The following is a 16,297-nucleotide window of genomic DNA, read 5'->3' as shown; positions in this document are numbered from 1 at the left end:
GGGCTGCGGCACTCATCTCGCTTTATTGGCCGAGGGAGCCGGCGTGCAGCTTCCAGGTCATGTGGCTAGCATGACTAAGCTGCTTCTGGCAAACCAGAGCAGCACTCACATTATATCAGTCTAGTATTGATGCAGCCTGGGCATGTGTTAATGGAAGCAAGGCCATGTTCTGTTGATAGGCTTGAGTCTGACACATTTGTTAATTTGTCTAACCCTCTCTTAAAGCTGTGCAAGGTGTCCATCACCACTTGGGGGACAAATGCCATAGTTGGTTATGTGAAGGATTGCCTTCTGTCTCGATTGAATCTTCTAACATTTGGCTTTATTGGTGGCCCAGGGTTCTAGTATTATGGGAGCTATACTAGAACTATATATCAGAATAAAACTGCTTATGCTGCCTCAGATAATTTCCCAGTACCTTGGAAGATCACAAGCAGGACATGATTAGGCTCGTTGCTCCACACCACGAAACCTCTGAATATGGGGGGGGGGGGGGGTGTGAATTTTGCTGTTGTGGCTAATAGCCATTGATTGGCCTAATGATCATACAATTTGTACAGACTGTCTAAAAATCACCACCTCTTGTGAATGCTGCATATTTTGGACACGCTTTGCATGAAACACTGCCAGTAGTCTTCAACTTTTTCAAGATCTGGGAGCAACCTTTAACCCAAACATGCATTTGGAGACCCATTTCTTAATGCCGCTGTCCCATGACCTGGTTGGGTTCAAACCAACAAAAGAAGACCAATGTGCTAAATGGGTGGGTAATCTCAGCCAGAGGACCAGATCCTTATCTGTCTACTTTGTCAATGTTGCACCTGTACAATGTGAGCTAATGGATTGCTTTAGAGTAGTGAAGGGCCTCTATGGGAGCTCAGCAGATAAAAAGGTGGAACCCACAGATAACTTGCTATAATCAATTCCAGTAGTCTTCTGTTCCACCTCATACTTGCTGGTCTTTGGAGTGAGTCATGGTTCCATGTTGTCCCTCATGCTTTTTAACATCTACAAGAAACTACTGGGGGGAGTTTTCTAAATCAGCAGTATTCAATAGTTTCCCACCTGAGGCCCAGCTTTAAGCGAAACATTCATTTGGGGATCCATTTCTTTTTTACCCTATAGTTGCATTGTTGCTGTTGCCACCCATCTTAGATGGTAATACCATCTCTAACCTGGTATTGGGTCCTCCAAGTTGAAGACCAGTTTCCTAGAGCAGTGTTCCCCAAACTTGGGCCTCCAGCTGTTTTTGGACTACAACTCCCATCATCCCTCGCTAGCAAGACCAGTGGTCAAGGATGATGGGAATTGTAGTCCAAAAACAGCTGGAGGCCCAAGGTTGGGGAACACTGACCTAGAGGCTTGGTATAAAGTGTGAACTTGATGATAGTGACACACAACTCTACCTCTTACCCATCTAGTCCCATGGAAACCCTGGTCAGGTGGCTGGTGGTGGTTTTAGAATGGACGAGGGCAAGCTTGCTAATGCTTAGTTAAGATGGGGCAGTACTGTGGGTTGCATTTAAATCTACATCAAAGTTTCCATGTACGGTAGGTTATTTGACCTGCATTGATTTCAGTACAGCATTCAATATGCAAAGCAGGTGGACAGCATCCATCCGTAACCTGCTTATTTGGATGTACATCAATTTGCTTCTATTTTCTCATCAAGTGAGTGATACAAACACAGCTTCTTTGCATTGGTTCTGTTTACTTGGGTGAAGGCTGTTCAGCTGCTGCAGCATCTTTTGAACTGAGAATTGCCCAGCTCACAGGTTTGAAGGTCTCCCTAAGTTTGGAGCTAGTCCTGCAGATGGCTGCAGCCTTTGCTGTTCAACCTAGGAAGTGCCTCTTGTGAGGTGAAAGGCAGGATTGGCATCCATCCAGTCCTCGCAATGGCTTCACGGTTGGAAGAGAGCTGATCGGAAACTGGATCTTACTGGTCTTAGTCTGCTAACCCAGTTTTCCAGTCCTGGTTTCTTCCAGATGTTTTCGACAACTCATCTCAAGGAAAAGTTATAGTCCAAAACATTTGGAGGGCACCAGGTTCCAGAAGGTTTAATCACTGTATCACATTGGCTGTGTGCATATACATTCCTCACTTCTGATAGTTTTCAGGGTCTTTCTCAGAATCCAGTACTTCCCCGCAGAACATGGGGATTCACAGTTTTTCTCCTCTTCCTTGGCCCCTTCTGGCACACAGGATCTCCACATGCAGCATGAATGGTCCCACTCTACAAATGGGAGACTAATACTTGGAAACCCCTCCCCCCATTGCTTTCACATCTCTGAAGAACAGTTGTGATTGAGCTGGCATCGCATCCACCACGTGTAATTACTGCTTGCTTTATAAATCAAAGAGGAAAGGATAAAAGCATAGCAATTTGGCTTGCCATTAAGAACAGAATTCAGGAACGCTTAATAAGGACGCCCTTGAGGCTGGATTGTTATATCAATGTAAAGTTAATAAAATGGTATTCAGAATTAAAATAACAAATTGACTAATGCAGAAAGTCAACATTTCTGCATTACGACCCATGGTGTTACTCTCTCTTGAGAGACAAGCGGATCTATGGTTCAGAATTAGAAATCTTTTTAATTAGCAGTCTTCAAAACTCTTCAGAGTGCATTGGAGGGGATTCTGTTTCAGGCTTTGTAAACTTTAGGATCAGTCCACGAACTGTCCTAACCAGGAAGTATGAGGCTTGGTGTCCTGTGTGCCTATTTGGAAAACCAAGGAATAGCCTGTCTTTCTCCAGCGGTGAAAGAAGCTCAGTGCTGGAGTGAGGAGAGAGCTGCATTGCATTGCATTGCATTGCCCCATGCTTCTCAGCATCGCTTTCCACACCACACCAACTCAGTCTTCCCCCGTACTCGCCCGGCTATCTTTATAAGCAGCTGTCCTTCCTTTCCTCTGGCAGCAGTGAGCTCTGCCTGATTGTGGGAGGTCAGCGACTGCCAGCGTAAATGAGGCACTGCTGCATTAACAAGATAGCTGCAGCTGGCGAAGGGAATGGGCTGGTGTAGGACTACCATCCCCTCCCTGTTCCTTCACTCACAGGGACACACAATGGCACACTGGTCCCAGGAGATGCGGTGGCGGCAGCAATGGCTATTTCTGAAGACTGGCGAAGAGGAAGAGGCACACACCCCTCTTCAAAATCCAACACAAAATGCTCTTACAATTTATGAAAAACCTATAGACCACAATCGCATAAAAACACAGCAAGGCAGCACACAGCATAAACGTTCCAATAAAAGCAACAAAAACATCAATAAATTTGGGTTGTTAAAAATGAATTCGCATTGCAAAGAATAAATGCACGTCAACTGAGTAACACAGTTTTTAGGAAATGTCTAAAACAAGACATGAATGGTTCATGTGGAATCTCTACAAGCAGTTCCACAGGACGGGACCTGCAACAGGGATCAGTTTCTAATAGTCCAACAAACCTTCAGGGGTGTGAGGAACCACAAGTCATCAGAGGGTGATCAAGACAGAAGGTCCTGAAGGTGCTTTGCAACAATGTTCATGCAGGAACCTTGAACCTGGCCTGGTAGCAAATTGAATACACTTGCTGTTTTTTAACAATTCAATCTTGAATTCATCCAAGCTTAGACATTTGAACCTTGGCTGCAGCAAATCTTAAAATATTTTGATACATTGACCAAACTGAAATCCGCGAGGCTGAATTCAGTGCATAAGCTCATGCAACTGAATGTCCCCTTCCTCTCCTTCCCCTTGCAGCCCTTCGTAACATCTGCCAAAGTCTGCTCTGGAAGATTGGGGCAGCAGGCCAGGAACTGCAAAAGGAAGGAAGGAAGTCTTGCTTGCTCAATGTTGGTTTCCATCCTATGGTTGGTGTCACCAGCACTGGAAGACCTTGGGATTCTCACATTTCAGCAGTGCCCTGTGCAACACAATGATAGGCAGTTACACCCAAACCCTGAGTAGTTGTAAGGAAGATGGCAAGCAGATAACGCTGGCAGAGGGTTGGGCAGCTCCCCGTTTGCTCCATTTGCCCTAATGGGCCAGCCTACGCTGCATTTGGTGCTGTTTTAATTCTGTGGTTGCGCTTTAGGCAATTGATTTAGGCAAGACGCAGATACCCCCCCCCCCACACACACACACATTTTATTAATAAATGTTATGTCTCACTCTCTTAAAGGAGCCCAGGGTGGCACACAGATATCCTAACTGATGTGCTCTTTAATACAAGTTAATTAAATAAATATCCAGTTGTGCTGCAACCTGTAAAAATATAGATTATAGCTTTTTCCTCCCAATAACGCTGTGGATCACACTGTGTGTTTCCAAAGAGCTGTGACACCTGAAAACTGTTCCTTTGTCCCAAAGAGATTGCATTCTGGTCATCTTTCCCCTCAGCCCCCTTTCCTTTTGTGGCTGTGTTACACATATTTGGCTTTTCAGTAAATGCATGGCAGGCACAAGATGAGATGTTAACCATTATTACTCTAATTATCAGTGACATAGCATGTTAATGGTTTTTATCAACAGTGCAATAATTAAGTTTTATTGTATCTAAAGCTATTTGCATGCATATCCAGCAATATCTGCTGTAATTTACCAGTGAGGTTTAGATAAATGGGAAGGGTGCTCACTTTGCCCTAAAGCTGCATGAGGGAAACACAGTGAATGGAATACAAAAAGCACTGCAATATATTTAGACTTTAGATGATGGGAGTTCCATTGTATGCAGTTTTGTTTACCAATCATGTATGACTATCATCATCTCCATAATGCAACAACAGCATTTCAAGATCAAACCAATGAGCCAGCTATCCCGGTATTTTATACAGTGGTACCTCGGGTTATATACACTTCAGGTTACAGACTCCGCTAACCCAGAAATATTACCTCAGGTTAAGAACTTTGCTTCAGGATGAGAACAGAAATCATGCTCCGGCAGTGTGGCGGCAGCAGGAAGACCCATTAGCTAAAGTGGTGCTTCAGGTTAAGAACAATTTCAGTTTAAGAATGGACCTCTGGAATGAATTAAGTACTTAACCCGAGGTACCACTGTATCTGGTTGGTTTAGTCTGACCCTTGAGTCAATTGGATTCCAGAATTCCCTGAGGAGTTCCCACCCCCTGATATTGATGGCATCCTGCACCCTTTGCATCTGAAATTCTTGCCATGTCAAAAGCTGAGGAACAATATGTTGGCCATGGCCAGTGCTTTTCTCAGGTATGTTCTCCCACAGCTTCCCAGCTTCTGACTTAGTGACATTCTCAGGCAGATGGAGCCAGGAGGGTAAGTTACTAAAACACACATTGTATTCCGCTACACACAGCACTCAACCACTTGCCACAGAGTTAACTTTACATAGACTGCTGTGGCAGCTGTAAAAAGATAAAGGGACCCCTGACCATTAGGTCCAGTCGTGGCCGACTCTGGGGTTGCAGCGCTCATCTCGGTTTATTGGCCAAGGGAGTCGGTGTACAGCTTCCGGGTCATGTGGCTAGCATGACTAAGCTACTTCTGGCGAACCAGAGCAGTGCACAGAAACGCCGCTTACCTTCCCGCCAGAGCGGTACCTATTTATCTACTTGCACTTTGACATGCTTTCAAACTGCTAGGTTGGCAGAAGAAGGGACCGAGCAACGGGAGCTCACCCTGTCACGGGGATTCGAACTGCAGACCTTCTGACTGGCAAGTTCTAGGCTCTGTGGTTAAAACCCACAGCGCCACCCGTGCCCCTTGTGGCAGCTGTAGTGGCCCTTAAATCTGTAAAGAGCCATCCAGTCAAGGTGCCGGGGATGATGAACAACCTGATGAAGTCTATGCTTGCCCACCATTTTGCAGACAAAGTTGCACATCTCTTGCTTGCTGTGGAATCTCAAGGACATGAGAACTTGGGACTCTCAATGCTGTGTCTGGAAGTGACTCTGGACATTACCTAGAAGACTGACTGAAAGAAAGTCACTCTCGTCCTCTTTTAATACTTCAGGGTGCTGTCCAAAGTGACAACATTCCACCTCCCATGTGCGTTAACTGGCCCAAGCATCAAGAACCTGGACACTGATGTGTGTGGAGGGGAGCAAGTAGCTGCTTCAGAATACTGCTGTGCTGAAACCTGTTCTTTGATTTCTCAACCGTTCTCTTCCTCTGCTAAAGAGGCACCCAGTTTTCTGCCTCATTCTCATGTCACCTCGTTGCAAAGGAGCTGAGAGTGGTGTATATATTTTCAGTACACATTTCTTTAGCACTCTGTAGCCTCCTATCAAATGTGTTAATCCTGCATTCAAATTAAATATACAGTGGTACCTTGGGTTACATACGCTTCAGGTTACATACGCTTCAGATTACAGACTCCGCTAACCCAGAAATAGTGCTTCAGGTTAAGAATTTTGCTTCAGGATGAGAACAGAAATTGTGCTTCAGCGGTACAGTGGCAGCAGGAGGCCCCATTAGCTAAAGTGGTGCTTCAGGTTAAGAACAGTTTCAGGTTAAGAACAGACCTCCGGAACGAATTAAGTACTTAACCTGAGGTACCACTGTAACGCTAGGGAGTTTCACAGGTGATGCTAAATATATGCATTTAATTTCTCACATTTGTGAATTATGGAATTATAGAATTATAGAGTTGGAAGAGACCACAAGGGCCATCGAGTCCAACCCCCTGCCAAGCAGGAAACACCACCAGAGCACTCCTGACATATGGTTGTCAAGCCTCTGCTTAAAGACCTCCAAAGTAGGAGACTCCACCACACTCCTTGGCAGCAAATTCCACTGTCGAACAGCTCTTACTGTCAGGAAGTTCTTCCTAATGTTTAGGTGGAATCTTCTTTCTTGTAGTTTGGATCCATTGCTCCGTGTCCGCTTCTCTGGAGCAGCAGAAAACAACCTTTCTCCCTCCTCTATATGACATCCTTTTATATATTTGAACATGGCTATCATATCACCCCTTAACCTCCTTTTCTCCAGGCTAAACATGCCCAGCTCCCTTAGCCGTTCCTCATAAGGCATCGTTTCCAGGCCTTTGACCATTTTGGTTGCCCTCCTCTGGACACGTTCCGGTTTGTCAGTGTCCTTCTTGAACTGTGGTGCCCAGAACTGGACACAGTACTCCAGGTGAGGTCTGACCAGAGCAGAATACAGTGGCACTATTACTTCCCTTGATCTAGATGCTATACTCCTATTGATGCAGCCCAGAATTGCATTGGCTTTTTTAGCTGCCGCGTTACACTGTTGGCTCATGTCAAGTTTGTGGTCAACCAAGACTCCTAGATCCTTTTCACATGTACTGCTCTCAAGCCAGGTGTCACCCATCTTGTATTTGTGCCTCTCATTTTTTTTGCCCAAGTGCAATACTTTACATTTCTCCCTGTTAAAATTCATCTTGTTTGTTTTGGCCCAGTTCTCTAATCTGTCGAGGTCGTTTTGAAGTGTGATCCTGTCCTCTGGGGTGTTAGCCACCCCTCCCAATTTGGTGTCATCTGCAGATTTGATCAGGATGCCCTTGAGTCCATCATCCAAGTCGTTGATAAAGATGTTGAATAAGACCGGGCCCAAGACAGAACCCTGTGGCACCCCACTAGTCACTCTTCTCCAGGATGAAGAGGAACCATTGATGAGCACCCTTTGGGTTCGGTCAGTCAGCCAGTTACAAATCCACTGAGTGGTAGCATAGTCAAGACCACATTTTACCAGCTTCTTTACAAGAATATCATGGGGCACCTTGTCAAATGCCTTGCTGAAATCAAGGTAGGCTACATCCACTGCGTTCCCTTCATCTACCAGGCTTGTAATTCTGTCAAAAAACGAGATCAGGTTAGTCTGACATGACTTATTTTTCAGAAATCCATGCTGACTATTGGTGATCACAGCATTCCTTTCTAGGTGCTCACAGACTGTTTGCTTAATGATCTGCTCCAGAATCTTCCCTGGTATTGATGTCAGACTGACTGGGCGGTAATTATTTGGGTCCTTCCCCCCCCCCCTTTTTGAAAATAGGGACAACAGGAATTCTCAAAGATGACTGCCAGTGGTTCTGAGATCACATCTGCCAGTTCTTTTAATACTCTTGGATGCAGTTCATCTGAATTAGAAAGTTCAGTTGATTTAAATACAAGCCTTTCACTTTGTATAGCCCATTTCATTCTGAAATGATGCATTCCAAATCAGGGAACACTAGAACACATTACAAATGTGTTGTGTTAAAAGAGAGGATGGGGAGGAGGAGTCATGCACTTTGGTTGACAATCTTAAGATCATCGACTCATAGAATTGTAGAGTTGGCAGTGAACTCTGGGGGCATCTAGTCCAACCCCCTGCAATGCAGGAATCTCAACACATGGTCTCCCGTCCGATTTGAAACCATACCAGACCCTGCTTTGCTTTATGAATGTCATCAATAATAGTAGATCTTTTGGGTATGATTTGATACTATCATGAGGACTGGGGGTATACAATGAGAAGAGGGCCTGGTAGGGTGTTTTTCAGGACCACTCAAATGATTACAGTCATTCCTGGCAGGGAAAGGATGATAACAAGCAATTGCTCTCTTCCTGCCTCCCTTTACATTGGGATCAGTGTGGAGTGCTGCAAGACCCCATCTTATTCCCCCTACAATTCAATGTACAGTCGTACCTTGGAAGTCAAACACAATCTGTTGTTGTTTTTTAAATGATATTTATTAAAGTTTCAAAGAAGAAAATTACATAAATAAAGAGAAAAGACAGAAATAAGAATAAAAGATAAATACAAAAAAGATAAAAAACACGTAAAGAAATACATCAATCGTTCCACCTTACATTCATTTCCTTGCTTCCCTGACCTCCTCACACCTCCCTTTTTTGTATTCCAATTCAGTTAGTTAATTCAGCAATTTCTTTCCCTCTTTGTTTTTATCTTAATTCTTTAACTTAATATATTATAACTTTCGATTCTCACCTGTTAATAATCCATTTTTACATACACCTTTATAACATTGCTGCTTAAACCACTTAACTTCATTCTGACATCATTCTAACATTCATTAATTTTGCAATATTTTTGTAAATATACTTTAAATTTTTTCCAATCTTCTTCCACCGACTCTTCTCCCTGGTCTCGGATTCTGCCAGTCATTTCTGCCAATTCCATGTAGTCAATCACCTTCATCTGCCATTCTTCCCTGGTGGGTAGATCTTGTGTCTTCCAGTGCTTTGCGATAAGTATTCTTGCTGCTGTTGTAGCATACATAAAAAAAGTTCTATCCTTCTTTGGCACCAATTGGCCGATCATGCCCAGGAGAAAGGCCTCTGGTTTCTTCAGAAAGGTATATTTAAATACCCTTTTCATTTCATTATAAATCATCTCCCAGAAAGCCTTAATCCTTGGGCACGTCCACCAAAGGTGAAAGAATGTACCTTCAGTCTCTTTACATTTCCAACATTTATTATCGGGCAAATGATAGATTTTTACAAGCTTGACTGGTGTCATGTACCACCTGTATATCATTTTCATAATATTCTCTCTAAAGGCATTACATGCCGTAAACTTCATACCTGTGGTCCAGAAGTCAAACACAATCTGTTACAGAAGTCCATTCGACTTCTAAAACCTTCAGAAACCAAAGCGCAGCTTCCAATTGGCTTTAAGAAGCTCCTGCAGCCAATCGGAAGCTGCGGAAGCCATGCCAGACATTCAGCTTCTGAAAATCATTCGAAAACTCACTTCCAGGATTTGATCATTTGGGAGTCAATTTGTTTGGGAGCCAAGACATTTGAGATCCAAGGTATGACTGTATATTATCTGGCTGTTGGATAACACTGCAAAAATAGAAGAAGAAGAAGGCGGGGTCCAGTGTTAGTGTTTTCTGATAGCACTAAAAACTTCATCATACCTTTTTATCCAAAACAAGGCTTGAACCCAGCTACCCAATGACTGGGTACAGATGATCCAGTTAATGCTGAATATGGACAATAATAAAGGAAGCCCTTTTGAACTGGGAAAAATAGTGACTCCTGTTAGTGACAGAGTACTGGCTTCTTACATTTGAAATATTCCTGGATCCATTGCAATAATGCCTGAGACTCCAAGATATATCAGAGCATCTTTGAATGTGCTAAAGAAACCGTAAGAAGGAGACTGGGTTTATTGTTTCTCTCCCATCTCCTGAAGTCCAATGGTGGTGGGGGAGAATGATACAGGGAAGTTTTTAGTGTGGGACATTTTAATGTATTTTGAATCCTTGTTGGAAGCTACCCAGAGTGGCTGGGGAAACCCAGCCAGATGTGTGGGGTACAAATAAATTGTTGTTGTTGTTGTTGTTGTTGTTGTTATTACATAGTTGCTCCCCACTGTGAGGTGTATATTTTCTTCTGAAACTGGGCTTTTCTTTTTCCTTTCGATGAGAGGCATAGAAATGCAGAGAGAGGAAGTGTGAAGCACTATTGTCTTTGCACTCGCTGCAATATCTGAAGTGGTTGGTTATCAACTTGAAGCTCTTTTCAAATCCATTTGTGGGGAAAGCTGTGATTTTGTTGTAGGATTCAGACTAACAATTGTATTTCAACAAGATTACACTTCAAAACATTGGGCGTAGTTATTGTAACATGCTTGATATAAAAGCTCCTTATAGTGAAGGAAGCAGCAGTCCAACGAAAGTGCATTTAACCAGGGTCTCCACGGGCTTCCTATTGTCTTCTAGGCTACTTTGGATCTGTGAGTGCTGCTTCCGCATGGCAGCCAGTAGTGGGCTTGGGGCTGCTCATGCATGCATCTTTTGTGCAGCATTTCACAGGACAACATCCTCATCAAAATGACATCCTATATTATGTTCCCATTTGATTCAGCTTTACCACTTCTGCAGAAAATCCAGTATGGGGGGGGGGGGGAAGGCTCACAAGAAAAGTAAATCTGGATTAAAGTTAGAAGGGGAGCAGGGATATAGTATGGTATTTTGATGAGGGTGAAGTCATGCAAAACTTGTGGATGAGCATCGAGGACTCCACAATAAGCTGTTATGTGGAAGCAGCGCCCATAGAGCAAAATGAGCACCTTGAATTGTGCCTGGAAAGAAATAAGAAGTCCATAATAAGCTGCCAAGTGGAAGCACTTTATTTCCCAGGCATCCTCTCCCACAGACTGGATTGACTCTAAGATTGAGGGGTCCCATCCCAGGGGACTACAATGTTTTTTTTTTACCCACAATCTCACAGAACATCAGAACTGTGTAAATTTCCACAGAGGCAGCCATGTTAGTCTGTTGTTGGAGAAACAACAAAGAACCTGATGGCACCTTAATGACTATGGTTCAGAATGGGGTTGATGGTCCACTTCATCAGCTACATTAAGTGCAGGTCCTGCTCTATGAACACAATGCGTTTTCAGGAAATCTTTTTTTAGGCCAACGTTTGCATAACAATGAGGCAATTTCCATTTTTTTCCTATGGAGAAATTTCTAATGCATTCCTGACCATAGAATTTTGACCCCAGGATGACAAAAGAACACAGGGAAAATCCGGGGTAACCGCTGAAACCTTGCAAAAGGCAATCAGTTATTTGTCTGACCTCTCCCTCTTTCCCCCTCCATCCCACCATGGTTTCTGGCAAAATGGCTGCCGTAGACCAGCAAAGCACAAAAAAGTAAGCCTTGTTTTAGGCTGCGTATTTGCTTACAGTACTAGAAGCAGGTCTGGCTGTTTGGATATCTGAATCTGTGGTGTGTATATATCAAGATTTGGATACTCATTTCTTGCGTTTGAATAAGTTGATTTTTGTATAACAAGTGCTTGGGTGTAAGTATACGCACACACAAATTGTTGAAAGAGGGATTATAAACAGTGAGGTCAGAGTGAAAACATTTCCTTTCTCTCTGACCTCACTGGTTCATAATCCCTGGTAAGTAAGTGTGTGTGTGTGTGTGTGTGTGTGTGTGAGAGAGAGAGAGAGAGAGAGAGAGAGAGAGTTCTGTGATTCAGAATAATATTTCCCACATCCAAAGAAGTGTACAAGTGTACTGTATACTGTTTTAGTCTTATAATAACTGTATCAGTCTTTAAGGTACCACAAGTCTCTTTGCTCTTCTGCTTACAGATAGGTAGCCGTGTTGGTCTGCCATAGTCGAAATAAAAAAATTCCTTCCAGTAGCACCTTAAAGACCAACTAAGTTAGTTCTTGGTATGAGCTTTCGTGTGCATGCACACTTCTTCAGATACACTTCTTCAGATACACAGCTCTTCTGCTGCAACTGATGGAACAGACCTACCTGCTCTGGAAACTGCTACAAACGAAGGTGGATAATCTTAGATAACAAATGGCAACAATAAAAAATGAAGCAGCGGACAAGATTCAATAAAAAACAGCAGTTAAAACAAAGCAATGAGCAGTGACAGCAAGAAAGATCCACGTTCCCACAAAATTCGGTGAGCAAGATGGTTAGCCTGACATCTAGAGGATGACACTGATAGCATAGAAATATAATGTGAGGTGTTGTTATTCTGTCTCTCACAGCTACGATAAACCTACCATTTAAATTATGGACTGGTCATTTCTTCGTCAGAGGGCAAATGGGCAAATTTAGCAGGGGATCAAATACTTCCCCCCCTCACTGTATATGTTGGGCGTGAGGAATCCTTCTGAGCCTGAGAGCTGCATTTCCTTGTGGGCTACTTTCTGAGGGTCATAGGCCACAGTGACAGACAGGGCAAGTAGCAAAAGTGAGTGGAGTGATAATTGTAGTTTTTACCTTCATACCATAGTCTACCTATCTACAATCCTTTCTACATCCATCCAGACAAGAAAAAGGCGTTGTAAGAGTTCAAGGACTCATTCCAATCCAGTAAAAATCTTTAAGGTGTGAAGCATGGTGAGTGAGAGGTGTGGTCCCTGAGGGAATATTATTTTTATTGGTTTGTTTTTGTTATTATGTTATGTATTCTGCGTTTTTATACTATAAGCCACCCTGTGATCTGTGGATGAAGGGTGGTACATGAGCTTAATAAAAAAATATAAAAAATAAAAAGTTCCAATGGCCAGGTAGAGAGGCCTGGAGGGCCACATTTGGCCACTGAGCTGCCTCATTCCTGCAGTAAGTCATCTGATATTGATAGCAAACTTTAAGTGCTGAGGGTTGTATCCAACTACATTTTTTTTGGTAGGGTATTCCCTTTGAAATGAATGAACCTAACAAGGAATATTCGGTGTTATGTTGGAGGGGGTGCCAGGAAACGGAATTATGTTCACATGTAGTAGGGGTGTAAATATGTAAAAAATAAAAAATGGCAATGGGTGTTTAAAGAGATAACAGAAATCACTGGGTTAAAGCTGACCAAAAGTCCAGACTTCTGGAGGCGGCGCGAAACAAGCAATGGCGGTCCTCTTCAGTCTCTGAAGAGGGGCTCCGCAGGAAAGGATCGTTCGCTACGGCACAGCGACGATCCATTAATATAAACCACGGGCAGAGTGAGCCCGTGGCCGTGGGACTCGGCGGGCACCTGGAGCGACCCCCAAAACGAAGAAGGGACCCCGTAAGGGGCTCCGGAAGCGCGGAGGGGAAGCGGTGCTGTGAGTTCATCGCTCTTTCTGCGGGAGCGAAGCCGTGCGGCTGTTGCTGATGAGCGCTGACCTTTCTTCCTTAACATTGGATTTTAAATCATCTACTCGTGAATAAGAATTACTCTATTTTGTTTTTGTTTTTTTAATCATATTTTTTATTTGCTTTTTTCCAGGTTCCAAATTCAAATACATCATCAATAGCACAACAAAAGCATTTTTACAGAAAGAAAAGAAAAGAGAATTACTCTATTTTGGATTACAAATTACAAATTTTGAAATTTGGCTGAAAGCGGGAGACGAAAAAAAGGAAGTCCGTCTTCCGGCAATGCTTAAAGATCAAAGGCAAAGAACTGACAAGCTTGAAGCAGTTGAAAGGGATTATAAACTTGGAAGTATCGTGCGTTGGTGGAATTGGTAATTGAAAGGAAAGGCAAGTTTTCTTTTTTTTTCTCTCTACTTTTGGGTTGACTTAAATTGGGACTTTCCTCCTTCTGTGGACTTTAAAAATTTAAAGAACCAAACCTCGGGCTGACAGAAGGGAAAAGAGCTGTCTTTGCGGATACAATATATATCTGAATCTGTTACATTGGGGCGCTACTGGAAGATACAATTAAGCAACTGTAGCCTGCACCTTTTGGAAGAAACTTAATGGTAACTTGGGAAGGGTTCTGCAAGTGGAAAAAGTTTTAAGGACTATTGTTAAACTATTTAGTCGCAGGGACTTTAATGGCGGCTAAACTTTTCTCTTTCTCTCCTGAACTGTAACAATACTCCCTCTAGTGGAACTTGGGATTTACAAACTCCTGGGAACTAACTTTGTTTTGACTCTCTGCTGTTTGGTTATTTACATTGAGGAACTGTCTTTCCCATGGGACAATAGACAACTTGACCTTGACTCATAGACAGGTGTGGAATGAGTGGCCCTCCGAAAACAAGATCTGCAAAAGCGAAAGCAGGGAAAGGCCAACTTGTGCAAACAACTTTGACTACTCAGGCACGCAGATCATCAGTTCCAGCTGTATTAAAGGGAGCTGAACTGCCAACAACAGCTGTACTAAAGGAAGCTGAACAGCCAACAACAGAGGATATGGCTGCAAGGGGATCTGATACTCTTCTAAATGAAATGCTACAACAATTCGCAATTTTAAATAAGAAGGTAGATGATCAAACAGCAAAAATTGACTTAGCCACATCCTCTATTACAAAATTATCTGAACAAGTGGCACAACATTCACAAGCAATTGGGAATTTAAAAGACGCCACTTCTGAGAATCGGAAATTGGCTGAGGCTGCAAATTCAAAAGCAGACCAAGCAAACCAGAAAGTGGACGAATTAAAAGGAGAGGTAAGGCCACTACATAAGCATATTAGTGACCAGCAGGCCTACCTGTCTATGGTGGAACTGAGAAATCGGGAAAATAATTTAAGACTACGATCCATCCCAGAGCTTGAGAAAGAAGACTTGACTGGCTACTTGACAGCAGAATTTTCTAAGTTCTGGGGTATAGAAGAAGATAAAGACTTTAAAATAACAACTGCGTTCAGATTGGGAAGAGCAGCAAGGAAGGACAGACCTAGAGACTGTCTGATTATTTTGAGGACTAAACAGGAGAGAGACAAAATATTAGACCTTCATTTTAAGAAATCACTTGATATCCAAGGTAAAAGAGCGGAAATTTATAGAGATATCCCAAAACAACTTTTGGATCTTAGGACTGCATACACAGATTTAGCAAAACTTTTGAGAGGCAACGCAATTCCTTACAGGTGGGAGTTTCCCCAAGGTTTATCCTTCAATTACAAAGGAAAGAAAGTTAAAATTAAAACAACAGAAGACAACCAGAAGTTCCTGCACGACCACGGAGAAGATCTTCAGAAGGGAGCAGCAGCTTCTTGGCCACCGCCACCGCCTGGAATAGGACCAATACCTACACCCTCGGGTTCGGAAGAAAAGAAGGACACCCCAGAATAGAAACAACAGATTGATTCAGGATGTCTCTGCAGCTGTACAGTTGGAACATTAATGGAGCAAATTCCCCGGAGAAAAGGAAAAGGATCTTTCATATTTTGAAAAAAGAACATCTGGACATAATTTGCCTGCAGGAAACGCATGTGACTAGACTCCACAGGAAAGTGTTAATTAATAAAAGACTAGGCCAAGAATTTATTTCATCAGACAGAGTTAAGAAGAGAGGCGTGGTGATCTACGCAAAGGAGAACTTGTCACCGAAATTTTTGTTTAAAGATGAACAAGGAAGAATCCTGGCAATTGAAATACAAACACAAGGAGAAAAAGTTTTGATAGTAGGAATTTACGCACCAAATGAGGGGAAATCGGAATTTTACAAGAAGCTGCATGAGACACTGCTGGACTATCTGGACTATTCTAACATCATTATGATGGGAGACATGAATGGGGTGGTCTCTACTCTTATGGATAAGTCACAAAATCAAAACCTAACTAAGGATGGCAGACTACCTAAAACTTTTTTTGAACTGACAGACAACATGGACTTGATTGATATCTGGAGGACAAGGAATCCTCTGGGTAAAGAGGGAACTTTCTTTTCTGAGGCCCACCTGTCATGGACAAGAATCGACCAAATTTGGACAACTAGAGGGCTGGCACCTAAGACTATAAAAGTGGAAATCTGCCCAAAGACCTGCTCCGACCATAATGCTCTGAAAATGGAAGTGAGATTTACTCCATCCGGCTCCTTCAGATGGAAAATGAATGACAACTTGCTAAGAGATCAAGAGATTGTAAAGAAGGCCCAAAAAGTTTTAAAG

At 42.9% G+C, this 16,297-nt stretch overlaps 1 protein-coding gene across 2 annotated transcripts in view; it reads right to left on the bottom strand.

Moving 5' to 3' along the window:
- Positions 1-16,297, bottom strand: part of LOC310709034 (uncharacterized protein) — a 431,701-nt gene that overhangs the window by 246,344 nt on the left and 169,060 nt on the right. The gene's annotated exons all lie outside the window — the stretch shown is intronic.

The sequence above is a fragment of the Podarcis liolepis genome (assembly GCF_965112155.1).
Source record: "Podarcis liolepis genome assembly, chromosome: 6".
Taxonomy (NCBI): domain Eukaryota; kingdom Metazoa; phylum Chordata; class Lepidosauria; order Squamata; family Lacertidae; genus Podarcis; species Podarcis liolepis.
This window is presented reverse-complemented; position numbering and strand designations above follow the sequence as displayed.